Source organism: Heliconius melpomene, chromosome 4, assembly GCF_056956725.1.
Source record: "Heliconius melpomene rosina isolate 202511_hmr_F chromosome 4, ASM5695672v1, whole genome shotgun sequence".
NCBI classification, from domain to species: domain Eukaryota; kingdom Metazoa; phylum Arthropoda; class Insecta; order Lepidoptera; family Nymphalidae; genus Heliconius; species Heliconius melpomene.
In genome coordinates, this window is record NC_140392.1 from 1,425,440 (window position 1) to 1,437,888 (window position 12,449).

Here is a 12,449-nt window from a genome sequence, read left to right on the forward strand (position 1 = left end):
GTAAAAAAAAAACCTAAAACTCACAACCAAAAAAAACATGTAAAACATCCCTAACAAAAAAAAGAATAATAAATCAAATCATACTAACAAAGTGCATAAAGCGCAGTGGATGTCAATCGGAGCCTGAAAACAGTAGGCAGTGTAACAATTAGCAGTGCGCCCGCCGCGGCGGGGCCCCACTGCGATGGATTAGCGCTCCGAGGGGGCTTTTCGAGATTTGCTGATGCTACAAGGGTTCCCAGACAGATTAGTGCTGATGTTAATGGAAAATATAATTATTTTATCTGTTTTTTTTTTTTAAGTTTCACGCTCTATCCCGTACATAGCACAGTGGGTAGAGGGTCTGGGAGCCTAGTGTTAAGACACTCCGTTTCCAATTTATACGACGGAACTTTTGCCGCCTTTTGCCTCTTTACCAATGGGGGGCTTGTGCCACTGCGCTACGATTTAAAAAAATTATATATTATATACTCGTATTTAGTTATAAATGTATTAAAGTAACATAATATTAGAATTAAAGTAATCATTAATTATTATAATAAAGGTTAAGTCTAAATATGTTAAGTTGCTGCTATATTATAAACAGTTAATATAAAATGAATCTTGATTTTTAATTAACAACTCTACGTGGTACAGATCTACATCGTATGTGGTGTACCTGCAAGAGAAAAAAATACGTTGCAAAAACCACTTCTAAAAACAGCATCAGAACATACCCCATTATATAATATCTATTTGAATAGAAAACTCTAAAAGTAATTAGAAAAAAGAAAGTCCCAGAGCGAGATCGAAAACAAGAATTTTCCGCGTTGAAGTTTCTAAATGGAAGGCGGGTGCAGAGGTGGGCGGTCGCCACGGCAACCAGCGTTGCAGGAAACTGCACAATCGATGCCGCCAGACGCTGTGGATCAATGTGTCTCTAGTACTACGCCCGGGGAACCTGCCCGCCCTGGTGTGCGTGAGGCCCCCGCCCGCCTTCCCGCGCCTTACCCCGCTCCTCCCGCCCGCCCCACCACTCAACTTGAACTGACTACTGACGTAGCGCGACACTGACCGCGTACAAACGTGACGCACACTCGCAAACCCTGCAGCTCAGTCCGTACTGGCGCCTTCGCCTGTGCGGGTAAATCCCCGGGACTTGTCCATGTGTGGGTGCGCTCTATTTTCATATTGGGAAAGTTGAATTGGTTGCGTGTGTGCACGTTGTGTGCATGTGTGCGTGCACGGGGAACGCCGCGCCATGCCGCTGCAGCTATTGTTTATTTGTTATTATCGTCCAGGCCGGCTTTGTGCGGCTGATGATGTATAATCATTAATTGCTTTGTCTCGAAATCAATCACAATGACGCTACAGTCATCTAGTATCAATTGAAATGACTGATTGATTATTTAGGTATGGAAAAATTATATATTAATGTGAGTACTTTTTTTAAACAAAAGCACCTTTAGATTATATTTCAGCAAAAAGAAACACAATTATAACAATATTAGGTTGAGTGGTTCAAATACAATAATTTGGGATTCTACGTGACTCTAGAGAAACCCTCAGAGGATTACGGTGTTCAAACAGGGGGTGGAAATTTTCTTATAAATAAAACATATAAATGAGCCAAACAGATCCTTAAGGCGCTCAATATTGGGCTTATATTTGATAATTTAATTAGTCCAGAGGGAGACTGTTATTGGCAATATTTTGGTGACTGGCATAATATTAAAATATTTGTATAGCCGCCTTTTCCAATCGATATCAGTGTTACCTATAGTCTTTAAATAAGAAATAGTTTCTACATTTACTCGAAACATTTAGAAACTTTTTTATTTACAATATTTTTTTAAATTTACAACACAATTGGTTAAACTGAATTGCTGCACTTTGTGTAACCAGAGCGGGAAGTGAAAATAATTAAAATCACAAATTTCTTCAACTGAAACCTGTTTGAACCTGTAACTATCGATTGTATGAATATACAAGATTAATTTACTTTAAAACAATAGCGCACACACGTTCTAAGCTTACAATAAGGATAATGTATAGATCGTTAGTTAACAAAATTAAGTGGTTAAAAAAAATTACTAAAATAAATGAAATAATTGATATTTTAATTTTCTTCGCTCTCCGCCACTCAACACGCCTCTAGAAATGGACGGGAAGTAGGCGGGGTGCTTTAATTCTGCCTACTCTACTACATGCGGGATACAGTGGGAACCTGAAAAAAATAATGTGCCGTGATCGTGTAGTCGCAATACAGTAGAGATTACCTTTATATTAAAAAATAACAATATATAATAAGATTCTATATAAGTACTTATCTATTATGTAAAACGTGTGATGATATTAGAAAGTATTCTTGGAAAGGATCATATGTTTTATCTGAATTTCAAACATAATTGATATTCTTGTTATATTATAAACAAAAGTAAGACATATCAAAATGTCTGCCATGAGTTTTTATTTGATTAATATTAATAATTCTTAGGCAAAGCCTATATATTTTCAGTTATTTTTAAATATTATATTATTTTTAAGCTGATAATGATGACATTCTTCTTTCCTTTCACGGTTATTTTTCTCACATAAAATTCACTCCGACTTTACTTTGAACCCACAACGAATCCAGACTCACCTCAGGCACATTAATATTAAAAAAAAGACCGAATTCTTAAAAAAATAAAAATAATGATGAAACACTCTCAAAGCTTTGTTATTCTAGAGTGGCAAACGTACAATAAATAGTAAGAAGGTAAATATGTAGTGACATCAACAATCGTGTACGTAATTAGCAGTGTGTGAGGCCTTAATTTGAAAATACCACTGGAAACTTTAGCTGGAATAGTCAAAAGAAATATTCTTTTAATATTTATTGCCTTAAAATATAAGTTTTCATCGTAGCGCAGTGGGACAACATCTAGGTGTAAACGTGATGGTTGTGGGTTCTTAAGTTCTCTTGAGAATTATTTTCATTTCCCCTCTCTGGTCTACACTACTATCTAGGCGGAAAACAAAGTATCTTTTCTTTGTATATCGAGCTCACAACCTGTCGTATTTACGCTTGTGCCGCTGCAAAAACATAATATCAATTATAAAAACAGATTAAATACTAGTCAGAGGGAACCTTACCAATTTCATAATTGTAGGTTAACAGTAAGTACAACCTTTGAGGTACGGAATCCTAAAAGAACATTTAAAGGTATCTAAGTATAAGAATTAATTAAATTTCTCTATACCGTCCGTCACATCCAGCTCTTAGTATATCGAAGCGAAGGCTCGGCAAGCGCATTCGGGGTGCGACCATGCGTCATAGCGCTCCGCCTACCGTGCTGTAGTACCTGGTACCACCGCCGTATATTTTCATATATTATTTCATTTAAAATTAAATGGAAAAATTCATTTACTGCTAAATACTGCATAAAAACCACTCGTATTGATAAAATTTTAAAATCCAGAGCGAATTAAAATTAAATTTAAATAATTTGTAATTTTTGACGTAAGAAATATAGAATCTGCATTCTCAAATAGGTACTTAATAAGCTGTAGGTACATTTTCTTTGTTTTATTTTTTAATACTTGTCATACTTTAAATTATGGCCATAAAGCGTTAAAAAATCTATAATTCTACTTTTAGTTCATTTCATAACAGAAACTTACTTTAGAGTAAAGAAATGGAAATAATGATAAATTATATTATTGCGCGGCAATGAGTTACACCACTACAAGCACACAATGCCTTCAAATTTGGCCAAAAGTAGGGAACGGAGTTTCTTAACACTAGGTTCTCTCTTGAAATGAAGTTTCTACGTGAAAAAAATCTTACTTTTATACGGCGAAACGTTTGCATGACCCTTGAAAATTGAGTCGCAATTACATATTATTTTCCCTACATACATTCTATATGTAATCCGAGTACTGTATTTGCACCACTGATCAAATATTTAATCTATAAATGCGCTGACCAATTTCCATTTTTAATATTAAATGTGGTTGACTGTAGGTTCAGTCGTTGTTACCTACATTGCCTAGATTGAAGTCTTCAGTTCGATATTTTGTGTTTTAGTATCTACTATTTTGTATTTGAGTATAGTTCACCCAACACTGAAATTCGTTTGGAAGGCGGAAGACGGTTGGGTGGCTTAAAAGATTCCTATTTTTTTTTTTGCATTCATAATGCAAACTGCTAAGCTAGAGATTATATATGAACTTAATAACACATACTATTTTTAGTCAATTTCAGTCACATTGAGTTAAGAAGCTATATGCATAGGTACTCAATGAAATATCTAAGGCAATATTTTTTCTTATATATTTATATAGTAATTATATACTTATGTAAAGTCTTATAATAAGATTTCTCACATCTTGTCATACTGGATAGTCTAAACAGTGTATTTCACGGGACCCGTCCTCATGAACAGACTACCAACACATCTCCTCTCGCCACTTGCTCTCATATTAATGGCGTGTTGTGAACGAGATTGTGTTTGTCTGTTTATATTAGAGAATGAGTGTACGACTTATTGACTGTATGTAATGAGAGAATGAATGAAGAATGAGCTTATAAATGCATTTACTACACATAGAAAGAGAGAGCATAGTGATATTACATTATTTACTTATCACTAAATGCTTAGATGGCGCACATCATTGCGGCATTTACTCCTAAATAAAATCACACATCAGGGTATGCATACGGAACCTAGTGTTAAGACACTCCGTTCCCCACTTTCCGTTGTTTTTTTGTGGTATTGCATGTTGAGTGACGGAAGTTTGCCTTGAGACCAGAGCCAGGAAATGAAAATATAAATGTCAATATATATTCGATAATCAAGTGGAAATCGAACCCATAAACAGTCGTGTTACAGTCACACACTTGTGTTCTTGCGGCTGACTGGCTACATACACTCCTAAACAATTCTAAATTAAGGCTAACAATTTCCATCGGTATATTATTATTTACATGAAGCACGTTAAACATACAAACTATAGAAGGTCTATATATATTTTACGAAAACACGTTACATGCAATACGAAGTTTATTTACCAAGAAGAAGATGAGATAGAGGAATATAGCCCCAGTAATATCAAATTTTCCGATAACCTCAAAGTAGTGTAGTACTAGTACGGAATCGAAATCGCGTAACTAAGGGTCTAGGCTAGGCATAAATAGTAAGAATGGAAAAAATAAAAATATATTCTACACATTTTTCTACTATTTGTTGAATCAAAATGTTTTACGGTAGGAGTACCTACATATTTTATATGTGGTTTTATATATTGGTGCAATATAACATGTTTTCGAATTAATCCCTTGTATTTTATAAGGTCGAATAGTTGGATATAGTTATGCTCTAAAGAAAATTTATATTTATAATTCATATTTTATTCTAGGCCGTCGTGGCCCAGGTGCACAAGGGTGTGACTGTAACATGACGGTTTTGGGTTCGATCGTTTGATCGTTTTGGATCCCTACTCGAAGGAATGAATAAATATTTATTAATATTTTTATTTCTTCACTCTGAGCTACTTCTGGCTACACTGCTATATGCGGAATACAGAGTTAAACAGAAAAAACAGAAGAAAAATATTGAAGAAAATGTTAATAAAACTTCAATTTATTTCTGATCTCGTAGGATTTATTCACAAAACAAGTTCGTTACATATTTACTTTATACTCCTATGTATAAGAACGGTTTAGAGCCCTTGGGCGTCTAACATTTAACCTTTTCGCTGCCGCTGCCTGTTTAGTAAACGGATACATCTAGTAAATATAGGTAATAGAGTATAAGGTCCGTCGTACGTGGCAGTGTTACTCGACCTCTATTACCTCGTATTAATTTCATTACCTGACTCTGGTAACGAGGTAAAGCGCGGCGTTGAGCTCCGCTACTCAACATGCAATGCCTCCAAAGTTCTGTGAACAGTGAGAAATGGAAGTGTCTTAATGAGAACGGAGTGCTTAACTATAGATTCCTACCCTGTGTATCTAATACAAATATTAACTTTACATGGAATTAGAACCTGTAGTTATCATACCAAAAATTAGCTCCATAAATATTCAAATGGAATTAGATTTTTATATAAATAGTTATCTACAGGAGGCGCGAGCGGGATGTAGTGGGGGCTAAGGAAAATGTGCTGGTAATTTTCGGATCGCGTGCTGCGATTTATAGTCGAATACAATACGTTACAAAGATATACAGAGTTTGAATAACACATGTGAAATATTTAGATGAGGGTGTATTTTTTTATTGCAGTGTTGAGTTCCACAATTGAACTAGTACTGTTCAGATGAGGAGTGGAATATGTAGTGATTGTTTATTTATTTCTTTCCTGCCTCGAGAAATACGAAAGCTTTTTAACAACTTAAAGTTTTCCTAAAAAAATATTATAAAATATTATTTACATAATATATTTGTTTTATATTGACAAATACCAAGTTCGCTATTCTCTCAATATTACAAATTATTGTTATTAAGGTTCCGTACCCAAACGGGATCCTATTACCAAGAATCCGCTGCCCGCCCATCTATCTGTCTGTCCGTCTGTTACCAGGCTATATCTCATAAACTGTCGTAGTTAGTTGAAATTTTCACAGATGTTGAATTTCTGTTGCCGATAGAACAACACTTACTAGAAATCAAAATCAAATAAATGTTTAACAGGGTTTTTCATACCACAAACGTGAAGTTTTGGCCATTTTTATAAATAAGAACCTGCTACCCTTAGAACTTTTTTCGCTTATCCAACTCGCACTTGGCCAGTTTTTTATATTTCTTGTATCAAACATGAGGTAAATTCACAAATATCCGCCCATCACATATTATTATTGGTACCAAAACATTTTGGCCCTTCCAGTGATGTTTTATTCATACTAAACCTGTATTTCATCGCTTCCAGCTTATAGGTCAGTTCCGGTCGGGTAAAAGCACCGTGTAGGCATTGTTATTATCATAATATGAAAACGTCTTAAAGAATTAAGTATTATATCTATAAAATATTTACCAAGTATCTTTCTAAGTAATAAAATATGTATCTACTAGATAATCTTGTCTTTATTTCATATCAACATCTTTTTGTGAATAAATAATAAGATTATTGTATTTTTATTCATAATTATTAATAATTTTAATATTATTCTAATATAGTGTTTCTTATTTTTTAATATGAGGTTGTCGTGGTGGTGGGAAGTCGTCTGACTATAGAAGCGATGGTAGCGGGTTCCATTCCCACTCGGGAGAATATTTCATTATTTTTTTTTCACACTCTGGTAGATGGAATGTGGAAAACAGACGAGACGAGAGTCTAACTATGACAAATAGCGTGAAGACTTTTTTTTTTTCAATATTATAATAAAATATTTTAAAATCAAATTTTATAATCAATAGGATCAGAAGTAAATAATATAATATTGTTCAAATTTGAACGAAATATATTAAAGCTATAAAAATGAGTTTTTCAATATAGGTAGGTACTAAGTATGTCAATAATACTTTAAAATATAAAAAGCCTCATTATATCTCTGAGTGGGTACCGTATAGCTAATTAATGTATGGGTGTTTGTATTTGACAAATGTAATTCTGTACAATTTTTAAATTTAATATACTAAAGTTAAAGTTAAAGTGAGGCATCGTTGCGCGGAGGCACAAGCATGTGACTGTAACGCGACGGTTGTCGGTTCAATCTCACTAGGGGGAATGAATTATTAAATATAAATATTTTCATTTCTTCGATCCCACATACTGTTTCGTTTTATGTAAACGATAATAGATAATATAACCTTTCGTAATTTTATTTCGTTATTTCAAACCAAATTAGCATGTCACGTGTTCACTTCAAGGTTTTAAAAGTTGTGGTAGGAGTGTATGTAGAGCATCGAATAGGGAAAACCTGTGACTAAGTAGGATTTACCCTTCATTACTAGGATACCTAGAACTGGTTCGATGGAAAATAGATTTTATAAAAAAAATAATGAATTTTCAAATTATTTTCATTTTTCTAAGTTCAAGTGACTCACCTGGTGCTGAATGGAACACTAAAGCTTAAGAAAATATGTCTTACTGTTATTTCTGAAGTAAAAGAAACTATTACTCCATAGTGCAGTGGCACAAGTGACTGTAAACGCCAGGTTGTAGGTTCGATTTCCACTCTAGGAAATGAAATACTTATATATTTATACTTGGTTCCGCCACTTATAATGAGTATCACAAAATATAATAATATAATGTGTGTACATAATAAAAAAATAAATTCAAAAATTTAAGAGCAAAATTTTGAAAAATGTACATAATTAAAATATTATAATTTAAACGGAACGGAAATTGAAAATTTCGATAAAAGAAATATTATTTCATAAATCACATATCCTTTTAATATATTAACCACATTATGGTTAAACAATCTTCATAAAAAAACATCCTGTAGGTCATGGGAAAAAGAAAACGAGTAAAAAAACACCGAATGTTAAAAACTAAAGGTTGATAGCGACGGAAGTGAGGGGCGGATGCGATCACCGCAGCCTGCACGCTGCACCGAGCTATACGAGTACACTATAGTATACTGCATACAGCTTCCATCATCTGGATTGAGTTGATTTGCCCTCTACATACGTTTATATGTATAAACTAGCGGACGCGCGCAGCTTCGCTTAGGGGTGAATTCTAATAAACCATGAAACATGTGTTCAATGAGATATTTTTAAGATTCTAAATTTCAAATTTTATAAAAATCGGTGGCGATTTAAGAATTTTTCCATACAAACTTTCAACCCCTTATTTGCACCCTTAGGGGGTAAATTCTAGAAAACGATGAAATACGTGTTCAATTAAATACTTTTAAAAATCTAAATTTCAAATTTTATAAGAATCGGTGCCGATTTAAATTATTTTCCATACTAACTTTTAACCCCTATTTCACCTCTTTAGGGTTAAAATTTTTCAAAATCCCTTCTAAGTGGATCTCCAGATTACGAAAGTAAACATCTGTCCAAATTTCGCGTTTCTACCATGAGCGGTTACGGCTGTGCGTGCGTCTTACCTCAGTCAGTGAGGACAAGTCCTTTTATATATATAGATAAGTTATTTATTATATTTTTTAAAATAACTATTGTATATATCTTAATCGTGTTATTATATATTGTCAGGTTTTTTATTAATGATCTATGATTATTTTTATAGGTTTAGGCTGCAGTCTGCATATAGCAGGGTATGCGCTTTTCGCTGAAGTTTCTCCGTGCCACACTTGATCGAAGGCTTTCCCCATGTTTTCATTAGCTGCAGACCAATGGTGGATCAGGTAAACCAAAAGATCAGAATAGAAGAGCGACCAAGGTGGAAGCCATATTGTAAGTCCGATCCAGATCTATCTCTAGTCTCTAATATAAATTTTCTTTAGTTGGTATCAACGTTTGATATAGAGCAAACCTCGATACTTGTTGAAAGTTAAATATGTTATTTTCTGTATTACTATCGTCTGGACCTAAGCATGTTTACACAAGTTTTCCTCTTATAACATCTCTGAGTAGAATTTTCCATAGGATCACAAATCAAAAGGTCTTTTATCAAATCACATTATTAGACGAATAAATTCCTTGTATAAAATACTGTAACCAATAAAAATTCCACATTTGCATGAGGCTTTTCTGGACTTTCTATTTTCCCTTTGTATTCTACAGACTATTTTCCAAATTTCCAAAAGTTTTAAAATAAATTTAATTATATAAGAGAATCTAAAATTTTAACTAGGCCCAGGAATTAAGAACATACATATATAAACGAGCATATTTTATATATGTTATCTTAATCCATACTTTTACCTGTTGCTTTAGTTCTGTGTGTAATGGCCCTTATCTGGCCTGATAGTAATATACTTACTGAGTTACTTTTATAAATTTGCCTAAATAAAAAGAGGTAACTAAATTATATATTACATACATAATACTAATAAGTTATTTAATTAAACAATGAAATTTTAATAACGCTTTAAAGCACATTGTACCCTACCGAGTGTACACCTGCGGGTACAAAAATAGTCAACTTCCGACGTATACATATGAGAAAAACGTGTGATCGTGACCAAGCAGCTCTAGCGACAGATGGCAACCAAAGTACCTATTATCAAAAACTATTTTACAAAATCGTTTAAAAAAACATTGCTATGTCAAATTTTATCCCTATTTCTTAGTGGATAAGGGTAACAAATAAAATATTGGTGATTTTTATGATATTGTGAGGTTACAGTATCAGGTTACGGGGCCCAGCATCCTGCTGCTGTGAGATGAGGTCTAGTGACAGTCTTGTTTGTTGAAAACAAATACGATATTAACTAGTTCATTCAATCGTAAAGTAGCAGCTTGCAGGCTTTGTCGACGTAGATTGTATGGGTAATGACCGTAAAGAATTTATTTATTAAATATTTTTTAGTTAGTATTTCAGTCTATATCTTAGAAGGGTTTTTTTTAATATATATTTTCTTCTTATTATTATATAAACCGCAATTATTTTATTTCTAATTAAATACTTGTAAAAAATATTTTCTTAGACATTTTATAATGACGAGCATTTAGATTTCGCCAATGATAATTTCTTTCGAGATTTTCAGTTTTTAAAAAGTAAGCTTTTATTTATGGTTACCTTGCATTGATGTTGTTAAAAATAAAATTCTAAAATCAAAATAGTTTAAAAACTGAAAATATATTGTCATTGTCAAATATGCTTTTGTCACCTACAATTTATCCTATCCTATATATCCTAGACTATGTTTACGCTTGCATTGAATGGCAGAACTTAACGCTGCAATTTGCCTACCTGAGCATTGGGAATCGATCCTACAAAATAACTATAATAATCATCAGCTTCACGCTATATCCCGCACACAGTAGGGTAGGCAGGGGGAACGTTAAAACACTTTCCCCCGAATTTTTCAAGGCATTGCTGGTTGAGAGGAGGAACTCAACAACGGGGTTTTTGCTAGAGCAAAGAAATTTTAAGTATAAATATAAATAATTCACATACATTTCTAATTTAACGTTATTTAATAATTCCAGAATAAATTAGCATATGGAATTTTGTAATTTGTGCATTGAACTGTTCTTTTACCCGCCCACGTAATACATATTAACCATTTAAAGGTTATGTAGGTACATTAAATAAATATTAATTTACAACATTTTATAGAGGCAGAAGTGCGGCGTTGAATTCTGCCACTAAACACGCAATTCCTCCAGAATTTGGCAGAAAGTGGGGAACGGAGTGTCTTAACACTACCTAGTGTCTCTCCCTCTGCCTACCCTGATGTGTGCGCGATACAGCGTGAATCTGAACATTTTATAATTATAATGGCCGTTACAGCGTTTGTCTACAAATTCAATTCTTAATTGAGAGTTTCTTTAACTTCTTCGTTTTGGTAACAAAACAAAGTGCGGCATTGGCACACGATGTTTCCAAAATTGGATGGATAGTGGGGAACTGTATCTTTAACCCTAGATTACTTCCTCATACTATTTTTGATATGCACGATACAGTGTGTTATTTTATTCTTCTATAATTATAATAAAAGAGGCCTAAAATATATTAAAGCATATTACAGTTTAATGCTAATATATAGAGATCATTGTTTTTCTCCCATTTTATTCCCATATCAATCGTTTATCTTGTTAGAGGATTTCTTATATTTTTTTATTTTTTAATGTTAGTCTGAAGCGAAGAATGAACCTTGTTGTCATCGACGGGCTCGCGTTCCAGTCTGCTGTGCACTCCATACCCACCAATCAAATTATAGTAAATACATAAATATAAAATATAATACGTTATTTTTTATTTGAAACATTTTGTAGAAATCTAAAATTAATTTATACATAAATAGGAAATAATTAAATAATAAAAATATTTTTTTACATCTCCCACATATGAGAAGGGTTGGAGAAAAGCTAGAGTAAAAAAATCTTCTCTCATCAATTTCTAGACAGAAAATCAAATGTTGCACTATTGCTTTACTAGAATATTTGAGTATGACATTTGAGTAGTTTAATAATTATATAGATAGCAGGACTTGAACCAGTGATTTTCAAGGAAGATTCAAGACTTTTTTTTATTTATTCACTTTTTTCTTAAAAACTAATATTTAAGGAGTATGATGTTATGTGATTGTGTCATTACTTTCAGTGTGTCTATCAAAAGTTCTTGTAGAAAGTTCATGAACAACAAGAGTCTTTTATAAAAAAAGTAACTCCTAGTTAAATTAAAGCTTAAAAGCCAAATGTTAGAAAGAATTTTTTATCTTTAAATTTTTTAGCTTTATTCTTAGCGGGGTACTGAGAGAACGGAGAGTTAAACTCTACGGTTCCTGCATACTTTTTTCGCGTTGTCCACTATCATGAACCTCTTATATGCCCAGTAAAAAGAACAGAATCCCCTGGAAGGAATGTACTGTTTACTAATATGTTTAATTTGCTACCCTC